Source organism: Hibiscus syriacus, unplaced genomic scaffold, assembly GCF_006381635.1.
Source record: "Hibiscus syriacus cultivar Baekdansim isolate YM2019G1 unplaced genomic scaffold, ASM638163v2 tig00111650_pilon, whole genome shotgun sequence".
Taxonomy (NCBI): domain Eukaryota; kingdom Viridiplantae; phylum Streptophyta; class Magnoliopsida; order Malvales; family Malvaceae; genus Hibiscus; species Hibiscus syriacus.
In genome coordinates, this window is record NW_024063146.1 from 1,924,069 (window position 1) to 1,940,770 (window position 16,702).

Sequence of the window (16,702 nt, forward strand, 5' to 3'; positions counted from 1 at the left end):
GAACAATAACTTAAGTGAAAAGACTAGAAATTGAGTCTTTTTACAGAGTTATTACACCCCAAACTTAAGCTATTGATTGTCCTCAAGCAATGTATAATAGCTAGAGGAGAATTAAAATTGTCATGGCAAAGCAGTGTTAAGAAAATCATATATTTTGAGATTTCAAGCCTCAGCAAAAATAAAATTTGGCCTCAACATGGTCGACAATCATATCAGTCAAGTTCCTTCCCTAGTCAAGATTCCTTGCTATGGTGTGTACGTGATTGTAATCAGTCTATGCATGAAGGTAATTAGAAAACTTAAAGTAAGTGCTTTTGGTTTGTCAAGGCATCAAATTATTTGTCAGGCTTAGTTATACTCCTAGTTATTTATTAACTTTTTTTCTTTGTTTTTGGGGAGTCAGCTCATCACACCTACTTTCCCATACTCTAGGTGAAAGGGAGCATAAGGGAGCATACCTTCCACCCCCAAGCTAGTCGGCTAGAGTAATCCTGTGACTATTTTCATTCACTCATATGCCTCGGTAACTCTTAATTTCTTATGGAGTTTTTCTGTTTATGCCTTTGCATAGAGGAGTGTCCATTTTATTTTTCAAGTTTTAAACACTAGGGAGTTCCACATTAACCTTAAAATATTTTTGAAGTCTTGGCAAGTAGAAAATTTTTTCTTAAAAATTTATAGATTACCTTAAGTAAGGACAACCTACAATCGTGTTTGAAAATTTCAAAGAATCGGGCCTAGGGATGGTTCTCTTCTTTAGACAATCTTAACAATAATTATGGCCTAGGCAATTAAATTATGCATTCATCATTGGGCATCCCTAATTTATTCTAAACAATAATCTTAACCTGATTATGTCATGACAACTAAAATTTTCAACCAAATATCATCAATTACTTTTTTAACAAAGTATGGTAAAATATGGCACAATACCTACCCCAAACTTGAGGGATGCATTGTCCTCAATGCATGAGAATTTAAACTACATGAATCTATATGCAAATGCAAAAAATAATAAAAAACACTAAAATGCAAACTTACTGTGGTGGTGTGGCTTGACTAGATGCCCTCGTTCGACATCGTTTAAGAGGAGAGGGGCTCTTTGATCCCGAGTCTACTGCTACTATCGTCGAAGGTGATGGCAGAAGGTACAACCTGTCATTCGTTTATTTGTTTCTAGCTGGTCGAGGCTCGTGTTGGAGTTGGTTGCTCGGTAGTAGGAGTCAGTGGTAAAGGAACTAGTGCTGAACTTTGAGCTGCTTCTGGGACTGGCGTTGCTTTCAGACAGGGGACTGTATTGGATGTTGCTCGGGTTACTTCGGGACTGGGGTGAAATCTTCATCGGAGAAGAAGTTGAGTGGGGTCTCTTAACTGCTCTCGGGGGTTGAGAAAGATTAGGAGCTGAGGAACTCATCTGTGTCGCCATGACCTTCCTCTGGTACAAGGGAGACATGGGTTGCCAGTGGTGGCACGTCTGTGGGTACTTCTGGGGGGATATTTGATGTCGAGGCTTGGAATGTGCTGTCGCCAATAGTGTATTTAAGGATGACGTTGGGGAAGGGCGGTAGATTTTCGGTTGTGATCGGGAACAACTCCTTGAAAAGGGCGTTGAGTTACGCGTCCTTACCTTGACATACTCGAAAAAGATATCCATGTGATCCTCTAGATGCCCTATCTTCTCATGTGTTTCTCGTGTGTACGTAACCACTGCGGCCATTCTGACCGCGGAAACAGATTTTGTTCCTCTCTCTAAACCTTCATACGGGGCGTTGTCATCGAAACTCTTCAGCTCGGGTACTTTCTTCTTAGTGATACCCTCCTTGGATTTAATGAAATCCTCAAAGGGCTCCTCGGGTACCTTCTTTTTCATGTACATAGCGGTTATCAAGTTAGGAAATAATAAATTACCTCGGTTTATTTTGGTACACTCGTGGATTTGCTCGAAGATGAGTTCTCTAACATCGATCTTCCTCCCGTATATTATCGAGTGTAACATCATCAATCTTTTCACGAGCATAGTTGTGTTGTGAGATGTTGGCATAAGCTTGCCCTTGAGAAAATGGTTCCATAACTTAACGATTGATTTAAGGGCTCGAAGATCGACTCTGTTCCTCGTTGGAGCATTCCCTTCGAACTTTGCCCACCCAAAGCATAGATCTTCAACAACTCCGCTATATGTTTCCTGGTCTGCCTCAGCCACAAATTTCTTATATTGCTCTTCCATATTTCCCAACTTGAAGTATCTGTTAAGTGCTGAATGGGAAAATCGAAGGAGCTTCCCTCGGACATACACTGTGTGGTTGGACGGGTCTTTGAGATGGGCGTAGAACTCTCTCTCTATCGCTAGTGCTACAGCTTTGGGATGGCTAGCGAATTTCTCCCAGTTATGCTTTCTAATCACGTCCATGACCTCTGGTCCAAATGGCTCTCCATCCTCTGATGAAAATACGAACTCGTCTTCCAAATACAGTTATCATTTTTAGAGGACTTTGAAGCGTGCTTCGACTGTTTAAAAACTCTCAAAGCTCAGTGTTGGGGCTGGTTTTTCTTCGATCTGGCCATCATACTTGGTTGGTGCAGTGAAGTTAGTGGTGGATATGGTGAAGATTTGTTGAAAGAAAGAAAAATATTCTTGCTTGGTAGAGAGAGAGTGAGGCACGATGAAGAAGGAGTTGGGCGGTTTTTTTTTTGGAAAGTAATGGGTGGTTTCGAGGTAAATTGGTCCTTACACAATGAGAAAAGATTTGGCATTGAATGTGTGATATTTGATTGGACGTAAAGTTGGGGGAAAATATTTCTTTCCCTCTTTAATTCTGCCACCTAAACCTCTTACCCAAGGGTTTTCTTTTTTTCATGCATGCGCTATCTCCCCATGCTGCCACGTGTACTTTGCAAGCCTATAATAAATAAAGAAAATAAAACAAAATGGATAGTGAAACCAGAAAATAACTTAATTTATTTGTGTACAGAATTCAAATTTTCGCTGCTTAGGCAATGAATATTTGTTCAAGTAAGTAAGACAAACTCTTGGGAATCATGTGCCATCGATGCCTATTTGTTACGCATGACTGGGGCTCCTTTGTACTCCTTTAGCCTCTTCTCATTCACCTTGAAGATGGAACCATCGCCTTGGTTCTAGATTTCTATTGCTCCATTATTATGAACTTGGTGTACGATAAACGATCATGACCATCGTGACTTTAGCTTGCATGCGAATAGCTTAAGATGTGAATTGTAGAGCAGTACTTGTTGTCCAAAATAAAATTGCCTAGGCAATATTTTTTTGTCATGCCATCGTTTTGTTTTCTCTTTGTACAGACGGGCATTTCAGTATGCGTGTGTTCTGAATTCATCCATCTCGTTGAGTTCCAAGAGTCTTCTTTCTCTAGCAGATGAGCATCCATGTTTAACTTTTTGATGGCCTAGTGGGCTTTATGTTCAAGTTCCATAGGTAGATGGCATTCTTTTCCGTAGACAAGTTTGAACGGGGACATTTCCAAAGGCGTCTTGAATGCTGGGTGATAAGCCCATAATGCTTTATCTAGCTTTGGTGACCAGTCCTTGCGACTTGGGTTGACTACCTTCTCAGGGATCTGTTTGATTTATTGATTAGACACTTCGGGTTGTCCATTAGTCTGAGGGTGATATGCCATAGTGGCCCTATGTCGCACTCCATATCGTATCAATGCATTGGCAATCAATTTGTTGTCAAAATGTGTACCCTCATCGCTAATGATGGCTCGTGGTGTTCCAAAGCATGTGAATATATTTTTGTGCAAAAACTATAGCACCGTCTTGGAATCACTTTTAGGTGTTGCGATGGCTTCAACCCATTTGGATATAGAATCCACTGGCAAGAGAATGTACAAATCTCAAATGATGGGGAAAGAGTCCCATGAAGTTTATTCCCTATACATCGAAAAGTTCAATCTCCAAAATATTTTACCATGGCATCTCATGTCGTTTTGATATGTTCCCTGTTCATTGGCATCACATGACTTATAGAACTCAAGCATATCTTTGAACAAGGTTGGCCAATAGAATCCGGACTGAAGTACTTTCACCGCTGTTCTCATTCCTCCAAAGTGGCCTTCATACCGTGACGAGTGACATTGGAGTAGAATATATTTCTTCTCTTCATATGGAACGTATCTTCGGATTAATTGGTCTCCACATTGCTTGAATAAAAATGGTTCATCCCAGTAATAGTGTCGCATATCATGTCAAAATTCTTTCAGCCCTGGCTAGATAAATCAGGAGGGGCAATACCACTAATAAGAAAGTTAACTATGTCAGCATACCACGACGCAACTGTTATAATAATATTTTCTCATCAGGGAAATCCTCTTGAATTTCTATTGTGTCAAGGCAATCAGATTTGTTATCTAGTCTAGACAAATAGTCTGCCACTTGATTTTTTGTACCATTTCTATCATTGATCTCTAAATAGAACTCTTACAGTAATAATGCCCATCTAATTAGCCTAGGCTTTGCATCTTTTTTATTGATCAAATATTTAATGGCAGAATGATCTGTATGCATAATTATCTTAGTGCCTATTAGATATGGTCTAAACTTATCGAATGCAAATACTACTTCTAGAAGTTTTTTTTCCAGTGGTGGTATAGTTTACTTGTGCATCATTAAGAGTACGGCTCGCATAGTAGATAACATGGAAATTTTACTTTTTTGTTGCCCTAACACTGCTCCAACTGCATAATCACTAGCATCGCACATGAGTTCAAAAGGTTCGTTCTAGTCCGGTGGGATAACGATTGGTGCTACCGAAAGTTTCTCCTTCAAATCTGTAAAGGCATTCAAACAATCATTACTAAATTCAAATGGATGATTTTGTTAGAGTAAAAGACACAAGGGTTTAGAGATTTGAGAAAAATCTTTTATGAATTGCCTGTAGATGCCTGCATGTCCAAGGAAACTGCATACACCTCTCACGTTGGTGGGTGCGGGAAGGTTTGTAATTACTTCCGCCTTGGATTTATCGACTTCAATACCTCAACATGAAATTTTATGACCCAACACTATTCCCTCGGTTACCATAAAATGGCATTTCTCCTAATTTAGTACTAGGTTGGCTTCTTCACATCATTTCAGTACCTTGGATAAATTGTCGAGACATCGGTCAAAGTCATCACCTGAGACGGAGAAGTCATCCATAAATATTTCCATACATTCTTCCACCATATCTGAAAATATTATCATCATGGATCTTTAGAAGGTAGCTGGAGCGTTACACACCTGAACGACATTCATCTAAATGCATAGGTACCATATGGGCATGTGAAATTAGTTTTCTTTTGATCCTCTGGTGCTATGCTATTTGATTATATCCTGAGTATCCATCGAGGAAGCAATAAAATGCTTTTCCCGCTAACCTATCAAGCATTTGGTCAATAAAAGGGAGGAGAAAATGGTCTTTCTTTGTGGCTTTATTAAGCTTCTTGTAATCCATACATGTGCGCCAACCCGTGACTGTTCTAGTGGTGTGGAGCTCGTCATGTTTACTTTAACCACGGTCACACCACCCTTCTTTTGTACACACTCCACTGGGCTGACCCATGAATTATCAGATATAGGATAAATCGCTCCCGCATGCAACCATTTTATAATTTCCTTCATGACTACCTTTTTTTTATCAGGTTGAGCCTTTTTTGGGGTTCCACCGAAGTACTATGGCTATATTCTAAATTGATCTTGTGCATACATTTGGTAGGACTAATTCCCTTCAAGACTGCTATTGTCAATCCTAGAGCCTTTTTATGCAGTGATAAAACATTCAACAAACTATTCTCCTGTTCAGAGGTTAGACTGGAAGAGATTATTACTGGTAAAGTTTCCTCAATTCCTAGGTATGCATACTTCAAATGTGATGGCAAAGTTTTAAGCTCCAATTTCGGTACATGTAAAGATTATTCTGGAGAACTAACTTCATCATAATCTAAGGGTTCGAATTTCATACCTGATTTATTATGAAGAAGCCTCGATTGATAATTTGTCTTTCCTTTGTATTCTGTATTGGTGTCATTTTCAGGGAACCCATTGTGTGCTTTAATCAGATTTATGTTGTCAGGGCCATAATTTTCAAAATCGTCTTCTGAAAATAATTCGTCTGGGTCAAAGTTTTCTTGTTCGTGCATCTTGGTCGTAGGGTCGTGGTACAAAGCGTTGTATTCGTTGAGCCTTAGAGATTCACTGTGTCCAAGGATTGTATTTTCCTCTACTTTTCAAATGCATTGGCATTCCTCTGAGTCGTCCATATATTTCATGGAGTTGAATACATTGATGGTGATGCTTTACTCTCATACTCGCATTGTGAACTCTCTTTTTCACAATCTATTAGGATTCTTCCAGTGGCTAGAAAGGGTCATCCTAGAATGACCAGTGCGTTTTCATCGGCTTCACAGTCTAAGGTTAGGAAATCAACTGGAAATATGAATTTGTCCACCTTTACTATAACATCTTCTATTATTCCCTCGGGCCGCACATAAGACTGATCGGCCAGCTGTAGGATAACTGTGGTTAGACAAGCATGATATCCTTCGAGCTTCATAAATATGGAATTTGGTATCAAGTTTACACTTGATCCCAAATCAACAAGAGCTCATCCTACAAAGTCATTACCAATTGAACATGGTATTATAAAACTGCCAGGGTCTTTTTTGTTTTGGTGGGAGTTTGTTTACTGCAGAACAAATTTCTGTTGTCGTGGCAACATGTTTTACCTTCCTTTTCTTCGTAACAATGTCCTTAAGAAACTTGGCATAGGAAGGCATTTGCTTATGGCTTCAAGTAAGGGCACATTGATATGCAATTGGTCCAGAACATCAACAAATTTTGTTATCATTATGCTTCTTCAATCGTTGAGGGAACGGTGGTGGAGGTCTCACATTATCTGCTGTTGGTACTGAGGAATCTCTGGCCTTGGCCTTAAATTTCTCATTATTTGAACAATGTTTTTTTGAGCCTTCATTCCTTTTCTTCTCTTCATGCGATTCATCTTGTTCCTCATTTTCAGCTTGATCCTCTAGTTGTGTTATGCCATGGTGAGATTGTTTAGCTGTTCTCCCCCAAACTTGTCATTTTGGTTGATCTGTGTTCTACTCCTTAGTGTAAGTACACTGCATTGCTATTTTCCATGATGTTTAGAGTTCTCAGTATCACTAGGGAGATTTCCTTGTGGGCGAGAATGTAATGTCATAGAAATTTGGCCTACTTGATTCTCTAATTCTCTTAGAGATGAACTATGGCTTTGCAAAAGTGTGGCTTGGCTTTGTAGAAAATTTCCTTGATTTTTAATTATTGCAAAATGCTTGTGCATCAAGGTCTTTTTTTAGGCCATGAAATCTTTTGTCGAGGCCATAAATTACTGCAATGATAATTCCAAGGAGTTAGTATTGGAATTAGTGTTCGAGGAAGAAACTATACCTTTATTGTTTTGTAGGGTTATTGATGATGTTGATTATGAAAATGTTGATGGTCTGAATTACTTTGTTGTGGTCTGTAATTTTCTACTTGACAGTTACTGTTCCCTTGATTGCTCCATGAAAAATTTGGGTGTTGTCTGCAAACAGGATTATACATGTTTGAATAGAAGTTATTATTGCTCCGGTTGTAATTGCCGACAAAATTGTTGACTCATGGTTTTCCAGACATTCACTCTCATAATGGTTGCCATGAAAAAATATACATGCGTTATTGGTCACCTTGACTTCTCTTACTTCATTAGGATGTTATAAATTTTTCAACATATTAGTTATGGCAGAAAGTTGAGCAGCTACCGAATCCTTATCCTCTAATTCATATGCTTAAGACGTTCTTCTGCCTGTTCCCAATCTTGTAGTTGGAAATTGATAATCATTATTTTCTATCCTGTCGAGGATATCAAAGGCTTATTCGGGTGATTTGTCAAGTAAGGTGCCATTTGCTGAGGCATCTAACATCATTCGAGTGGGTGCATTAACTCCATTGTAAAACATCACTACTTGCGTCCAGTCATGAAATCCATGGTTGACACATTTGTGAAGTAGAATTTTGTACCTATCCCAACATTCGTACATTGATTCATCATCTCTTTGGCGAAAACATGCAATGTCATTGTAAAGTTGTGTATTCATATTGGCCGGATTATATTGAAGTAGAAACTCTTACATAAATCTGCCCATGACTCCATTAAGCCGGAAGGAACTCCGCTGAGCCATGCTCTCTCTTTATCACGTAGGGAATAAGGGAAAACTTTTAGTTTAAGCACGTCTTCATGTACTCCTTGTTGTCGAAACAAGTCACAAACTTCAAGGAAAGCACGAACATGTTATCTAGCATCCTCATTGGGTGAACCACCAAATTGGCCAATAGAGTTTAGCATATTAAACATCACTGATTTAAGTTCAAAATGAGTTGCTTGTATTTCAGGTGCCACAATGCTTGGATTGAGATCATCGAGAATTGGGTTCAAATGATCTCGTATCGCTCTTGGTCTTGCAACTTGAAGATTAATTGCTGCATTAGGAGCTTCTAGATCTCCCATGTTGTTGTCTTGCAATTGAAGTTGGTTTAAATGATCTCTGGTTCTTTGGGCACGTACCCTTTGTCTGAGTGGCTGTTCAACTTCAGGGTCGAATGGTTCCAATAGTTTACCAGCAGATCTCAGGGTCATGCAATAATAAAAACCTACAAAATAAAATAATAAACTATGTTAGACTAGATAAATATAAATTGACACGAAAGACTTGTTATGGCGAAAATAAAAAATTTCGGCAGTTGCCAATCCCCGGCAACGGTGCCAAAAACTTGATCTCTTGTAAATGTATATGCTAAGGCAAGCAATTCTGTGCCAGTATACACAATCAAATCAAGTAATATAGGGTAAGTGAGTATCGTCTCCTTAGGGATTGGTTGAAAGTTTACTATTACCACAACTAGAACTAGTTGTCACACACTAATTCCTATTATCCTATCAACTTAGAAAACTACTATCAATAAAATGAGAAAATACTATAAAGTATTATTGCAGAAAAGTTTGGTCGAGAAAAAATAAATATGCAGACTATCGAAACAAAACAAAAAAAGGCAAGCATTGATTCAAATATAATTCAAACAACCTCACATATTCAGATTTATCACAGAGCACTTATGCTAACCTTTTGCTTTGACAACAATTATTCTAAGTCCAGAATGAATTATTATGACTTACTTAAGCTGCCCGACAGGATTACTAAGTATTCTTAGATGATTGCTATGGCAATACTACTCAGCGTTAACTATAACCCTTGGTTTGTCAGACTGTTGTTGTAGCAATACCTCTCAGCGTGAACTATAGTCATTGTCTATCCTACTCTAGCGTCTATCCCTTTTAGTTGATTGAAACCTGCTCCTTATCTCTTAGGTAGACAAGTTAGAACATCACCATCCCAGATCCATTCCATTGCTCACGTTGATATATCTTAATTCTCTCGAATCTAAGAATCACTATCTAGACAAAAGGCTATCTCTCGATGCTCTTATATTACCAAGACATGTTTCACCAAGACCCCAAGCAATCTCTCGATGCTCTTACATGTCAAGGTAAAATATTCAAACAATGAACAAATCAGTCATGAGCAAAAATCATAATTCATAATTCATAAAGTATAAAATAATTATCTAGGCAAAATAAACATTAACACTAAGTAAGACAGTCATGGTGCTATAAAAAAGTCATCCAAGTATCGTCGTTTAATACAACCCCACACATATAAAGAAATTAAGAACAAAGAAAGAATGACTCCAAAAAATCGGGGCTCTGTCGTGACAATTCTGATTAGCACCGCGCCTGCCTTGGTGATCAGCCTCTCTTGAGACATGATCACCGCTCTGCTAAAGTCTGGCTATGGAGGAAACCAAGGAATGTTGGTTGGTAAACGGTGGGAAAGCACTGCAGTTGCTTCTCATGCCTTAAGTAAAACTCTTCTCTCTTCTTCCTTGCCTCCTCTTCTTGGTGGTTACGGTTGGTTATTTATAGGGAAGAATCTCCAAGGGTTTGTATGATTGGAGATTCCTTAAATAACCATTGCTATCTTATCCAGACTTAAAAACAAAATGTGGTTGGTGGCTGTTAGAATATTTAGGGCTTGCTTGCACGTGAATGAGGTCATCCAGCTGGAATGTGACATAGGCGGTTTCATCATATCCGCTTTAGACTTTACAGATAAATCTTGCCTCGCCGAGATAAATATGCTCCTCACGTTCTTCTCTGTTCCATTGGCCCTTGCAATTTATGTTGTCGCGACTAAAATGTTCTTCATCTGTAAGGTTCCTGCACATACACAATCCATACAAACCTTTCTCCTCATCAGTATCAGTTAAACCAAATAAATCTTGGCGAAGCAAAACTTATCCACCACAACCAATATAAACTAAATGCAACTAAAATGTTGTGCATACTTTGTTTAGATGAACAATAACTTAAGTGAAAGACTAGAAATTAAGTCTTTTTACAGAGTTATTAGATACCATATTAGAAACTTAAAGAAGAACTCCAAAACATCATTTACTTTGGAAGTCTTTTTACGTTATCTTTCAACATGTCAGTAGAGTGTGTATACGTTGTCAGTTGTTAAGATATATTTTTTATTAGATATTATTTGGTAATTATCCCATATATTAAGAAAGAGTGTATGATCATTAAAAAAATTGTTATTTAATTTTTTATCATGTTATCTGCACCAATATCTATTGAGAACATGTGGATGGTGGTTCAAACAGTTGTGTGATCCACTTGTTGATGGGTCAATAATTGTTTTATTCATATGACATTCTAATAGGTTAACAGATTCAACTTTTCTATACATAACTAGAGCATCTACTTAACTATTAATTATATCATTTGTGTATCGATAGGTTGGACTTGTCTTTTACATGTTGTATGTATGCATTATCTCTCATTTTCCTTTTCCATGGCGACAGGGATTATCAACTTGCTTTTGATTCCATTTATTTTCCCTATTCCCTTTGTAATTTTAATAAACTTCCAATTATCACAGTTTTATTTAAATGCAAGAAACATTTTGTATCAAGCGATGCAAGACCTTCGATCGGAGCCATTGAGTTTAACCTTGTAAACTTTATAAATCAAGTTGGATGGGTGACATATGCCGAGCAGGTACCACTTTGGGAATCAAGCACACGAATGCTCAACGGAACACCGACTTCTCTTTTGATATTACTCTGTAAAGCTCTCTTTATGGTCATGGCCTCGTCTTCTTTCTAGATCAAGTTGGCTCTCATATCCCACCAAATTTATCTTGTGGGCTTCTAGGATTATTTAACACAACCACCGTGATTCATCTCAGAGCCAAATTGTTCTTGTTGAGTTTGACACGTTTGAAAACCCTAAATAGGATCCACTGGTATTGGTAGTCATCTTGGAATCAATCAAAACTCGATTTCTTCGGCAATTTATACTAGATGAAATGCTAGCTTTCACAATAGAGATACGTCAGATGTGGTCATCAACTACAACACTACTACTAAGAACTTAAGTGTCTCTTAGAGCTATCGAACCATCGATAATCATCGAGAAAATTCTAGTCTTTCATATGAAATTAATCTGATTACAGTTTTACTTGAGTGGATCATGGTTGGATTTTCAGCTACTACAAGTCCGTATGTAGAGCGACATACACTCCGTTCTTTTGAATTCAATTCAGGTTTAACTGTGGAAGAGGAAACACACGGAGACACTGTGAGAAATGTTAGAATTATTATCGGTGTCTTGGTTCCTCTAGGTGTTCTGATTGCAGGGACATTTATATCGTTTATGTTTTGGCGGAGAAAGAAGCATGTGAAAAGAAGAATACTATATACAACAAACTTGACATCAATGAATGATATCTTGAAAGAGGGGCAGGACCAAGAAGGTGTTTTATAGTGATCTTGCCTCAGCTACCCATAACTTCTAAGAACATAAGAAGCTGGGTGAATGAGGATTCAGTGCAGTTTATAGGGGCTACCTAAATGATTTTTGGCATGGAGGTTGTGTTAAAAGGATTTCAAGTGGATACATGTAAGGTAAAAAGGAGTATATGATTGAAGTGAAGGTCTTTAGCCTATTGTAGGCATTTCTACTATCAATATATCAGAATTACTACTCTGTCATGCATCCTTTACTACGTCATTTAGAGTAGATGCATCTTTATCCACATCATTTCCCTTGGTCTACTGGTAATTTTTCTTCTTTTTATTTTTTATAGCTGGTTTCCCAAGGTGGATTCCATTTCGATTCGTGATGGCCTTACAATGCTCATTGCAGTGAGCCTTCCCATCCTTATGGAATTTATTGTCACTCGAAAATGTCCCTGGCTGCCTATTACTCAAAGCATTGGCAACTATCCAACTTGATTCTCCAATGCTCTTAGTGATGCTGACTAGCTTTGAATCACTGCTTCATTTTGTGAAATATATTCTTTCATCAAATTTTCAAGAGAAGTTAGGTTTAAAGCTTGATTAGAACTTTGTCCTTGATAATTCTATCTTTGTTGTGACAGCGTGCCTAACTTATGTTGTGGTAACATCTATTGTTAATTGTAATGTTGCGGTGGATTTTTGAAATTAGGTTGCACAACATTTGGATTGGCAATATTCTGGATCCTCTAAGACAAATTGGTATAATTACGGAAGTTGGCATTTTATGAGTTCCCATATGTGTTGACATTATCACCCCTATTATAATTTCTCACAAAACAAATAGACTCGGGGTTTTATGGACATTCTTCATAGTTATGTGCATATCCATAATAAACACAAGATATATGTGATTTAGTTTTAACCTGATACATGCCCCCATGGATTTTGTAACTTCTTCACAATATCGGTCAATCATGTAATTTGTGAAGCCATTGAATTTAAAGCGTCAGCATCCACCACTGCAGTATTGCGTCTGCTAAACATGTTCTTCTTGTTAGGATATTGTTAATCATTGTTAGATATTCTTTCTAAAATATCATAAGCCTTGTTCTATGTCTTATCTAGCAATGCTCCATTTGTAAAAACATCAACCACCATATGAGTTTGCATGTTTAAACCATAACATCTCTATTTAAGTCCAATTCTAGAAACCATGTATTTAAATCACTCAATAAGTATTTAAATCGCTCCCAAGCTTTATAAAAATTCTCATTGTACATTTTCTTAAAGGAGGTGATGTCGTTTATCAGCCTTGCATTCATGTTGGGAGGAATGGATTGCAGTAAAAAAAATTGTTCTGGATCATTTCATGATGCTATAGAACCAGGTGTTAGCAAATTGAGCCATGCACTAGCTTTATCGTGCAGAGAATAAGGGAACAACTTCAACTTTAAGGCTTCCTCTAGTGCCCCCTTACTGTACAAAAGAATCACATACCTCCATGAATGCTCGCAAGTGTGCTCTAGGATCCTCGATATACATCCCACTATATTGCCACATTGACTACAGTATTTGGAACATTACTAACTTCAGCTCAAAATTGGCAGCATGGATTGCTGGCCTTACAATGCCAGGATTTAAGTCATCCAAAATAGGCACCACAAGCCTTCTAATGGGCCTATTGCAGTCATCAATTTTGCAATGATGATGCGGCATCAGATCATCTCTCATAGGTGGATTTAATCCTTGTGCACCATAATTTGGAGGATTGCAACCAACCCCAATTTGTAATGGTGGCATAACATTATTTTTAGCATCTCTGTCCATGTTTCTTTGTTGTTGTCTTTGATGAAGTGTTCTCTTGATTTTAGGATCAAAAGGTTCTATATCTCGATCGTTGTGGCAGTTCATGCACCAGTAACGTTTTGCTAAAAAATATACCTACAAAAGAAAATAAACAAAGTTAATAAAAAAAGGAAAACAAATCTAAAAGTAATGACAGTAATCCCCAGCAACATCACCAAAAAACCTGATGCTTCAAATAATGTAACAACAATCCGTGCATGCATGCACTATCATTTATCAAGTAGTAAAAGTGGACGCAACTAGTCTCTAGTATCGTATCCATAGGGATTAGTATTACTTCACAGAATTGTTAGCAATAATAAAATTGTGCATAGTTGATGTAAGGAGTGATGATGTTGCAATAGAATTAAAAATAGAATAAAATAAATAGGGATTACAACACAAGTAAATGAAGCAATGATTGATTCAGGCAAAATATTGTGAAATGCCAAACAACAACATGCAATAAACAAGGCTATAGCAACAAGATTGATGTGTCTAGTATTAACCTAGCAGATTATTGTTCTCTCAAAAATATTCACCAACAACTCATATGGAAAGACTATATCTTTATAACAATCCAAATAAGCATACTAAGAATGCTACGACAAAACAGTCCAGAAAAATCTCTTTTATGTTAAATGTTGCTTTCGCAGACATTGATGCTACTTATGTTATAACCCACTATCATGGTATTACTAGGCAGTTTATATCTCTACAAACAAGCCAAAAATAAATCTCAAGCAAGGGCAATCAAAGTTACTAAGGCAAAGCGAATAAACATGAAATTCCTTGCATATATTTAAAATAAAAGATCCGAGTTTAACATATCAACATAAAATAAAAACAAATAATCTAAAAAAATAAACCTCATTTCTGAAGTTCAATCTAAATTATTAAGATGACGCCTAATCTATCGCGACCATCGCTCTCACGGCTACAACATGCTTCACCTCCAAGTGTTGTTTTCCAAAAGGTTTTTAGGCTATCATGGAGGCGGTAGGAGAGAAAAAAAATAAAGATGGCTATGAAAATTAAGGTTTTTAAAGGATGAATAAAATGTGTAGAAAATAATATATTTATAGCCCATCAAGTTCAAACTTTCCACCAAAAAGAAAGTTCTATTTTTTTAAAAAAAAAATTCGTTCTTTAAATTTAAATTCCAGAATTTTTCCCGCAACAGCTTATCCATTCCTAAAATTTTTCTAACTGCTTGGTGATGCGTCGATTGCTATAACAGATCAGTAATTTGTATTACATCGGTTCACAGCAACACCTACATCATCAGAAAAAATACAACATCAGAGTAGCAAATTCACAGCAAAATCATCATAATTAGCCCAAGAAATATCAACTCACTCCCAATATACAAATGATGTAAAATATGATAAACTAAATCTAAATATGATTCTAAACATGCTAAAGTACAAGCTTAACCTAAGTAAAAAGGCTCTAAATAATAACTCTTTTGGAGACTTATTACCTATTATTTTGTAAAAGATCGATCCCTCGTGAAAAGAGATCAATCCCTTCACCATGTTCTTGATGAAAAATGTAAAATTTGATTCATTAAAGATCTTAAATGTCCTTAAGTCTTAGTTTGACCATAGAAAATTTGTGGATCTTTAAATTGGTCTAGAAATTGAATTGTTAATTAATAGTTGACCTTAACTCAAATTTTATGAGATTTATTTTGTCACGATTTAATATAATGAATTAAATTATGGAATTATTAATTGTAAGTTTGCTATTCTAATTTAACTTTTGCATTGTTTATGTTTGGGTCCCTAGGTTTGCATGTTCAATTAGGCCTTTGAATGATGTCTGTTTAAGCTGAAATTTTGCATGTCACTAATTGAAGATTTATATTAGATATTGGTAAATTTAAATTTGATTTTCACATTTTGATGTGTGAAATAACTATTTTACCCCTATAGTGCCAATGATGTTTCGATGTTGCATGATTGTTTGTTACCGTGAATATGTTCAAGTGATTTTTTAATGCATGTTTTAGTATATTAATTGTTAATTTAAATCTTTTTTGCTTAGAATGCGTGTTTAGGGTTTTTATTCAGTCCGACTTGTTTGAGAATCTAATGTAAACTTAGGTATTCAATTCATTCTTCGTGACTGGGTCTAGGGTATTACATTTGGTGGTATCAGAGCCAGGTTTATTGAATGCATGCATGTACGTGTGATAATAGTATAATGCATGTTGGGGTAGATAAGGGGAATTACATTACCAAAAAGGTTTTTAAAATTTTCACAGGTTTGGCTAGAACACTGATGCGTTTCTTGTCCTCTTTTATTTAAACGTGTAGATATTAGTCTAGTTGTCATGGAACCAGCTCGACGTGCAACTCAGAGTCGTCCTCCAGCTAACAATTGTCCAGCCACCGGGAACAAATGTGACTGAGATTAGAGGTGGTTTTATTGGACTCCCATCTATAGTTACACCCTTGAATCCTCTTATCAATATGCTGACTGAGGTGATTATCGATTCTTTTCTTTAGTTTTTTCCTAATGTTATGCATACCCCTATATTAACGCTAGTACAATGGTTAGAGGTTTGCGGTCAGAGAGGTTGAGAGCGTTGGGTGCCAAAGAGTTCAGTGTTGTCTGTCGTACTAAGTCGACAGTTACTGAGCAATGGCTTGAGAGTGTAATGTGTATCTTAGAGCAGATAGTGTGAAGTGATGAGGAAAAGTTGGGTTGTGTGGCGTCGTTGCTCTAGGAAGATGCACATCGTTGGTGGTCGATAATTCGTAGGAGCATTGTTGAGGATCATTTAACTTGGACTTATTCTCTGGAAGTATTTCGTTGCAAGTTTTTAGGGAATCGATAAATGAATATGAGGAAGAAGAATTTTTTTGATTTGGTTTAGGGTTGGTTATTGATGTCTAAGCATGAGGTGGAGTTTGTGTGCTTGAGTGAGCATGCTAGAGAGATTGATTTGAAC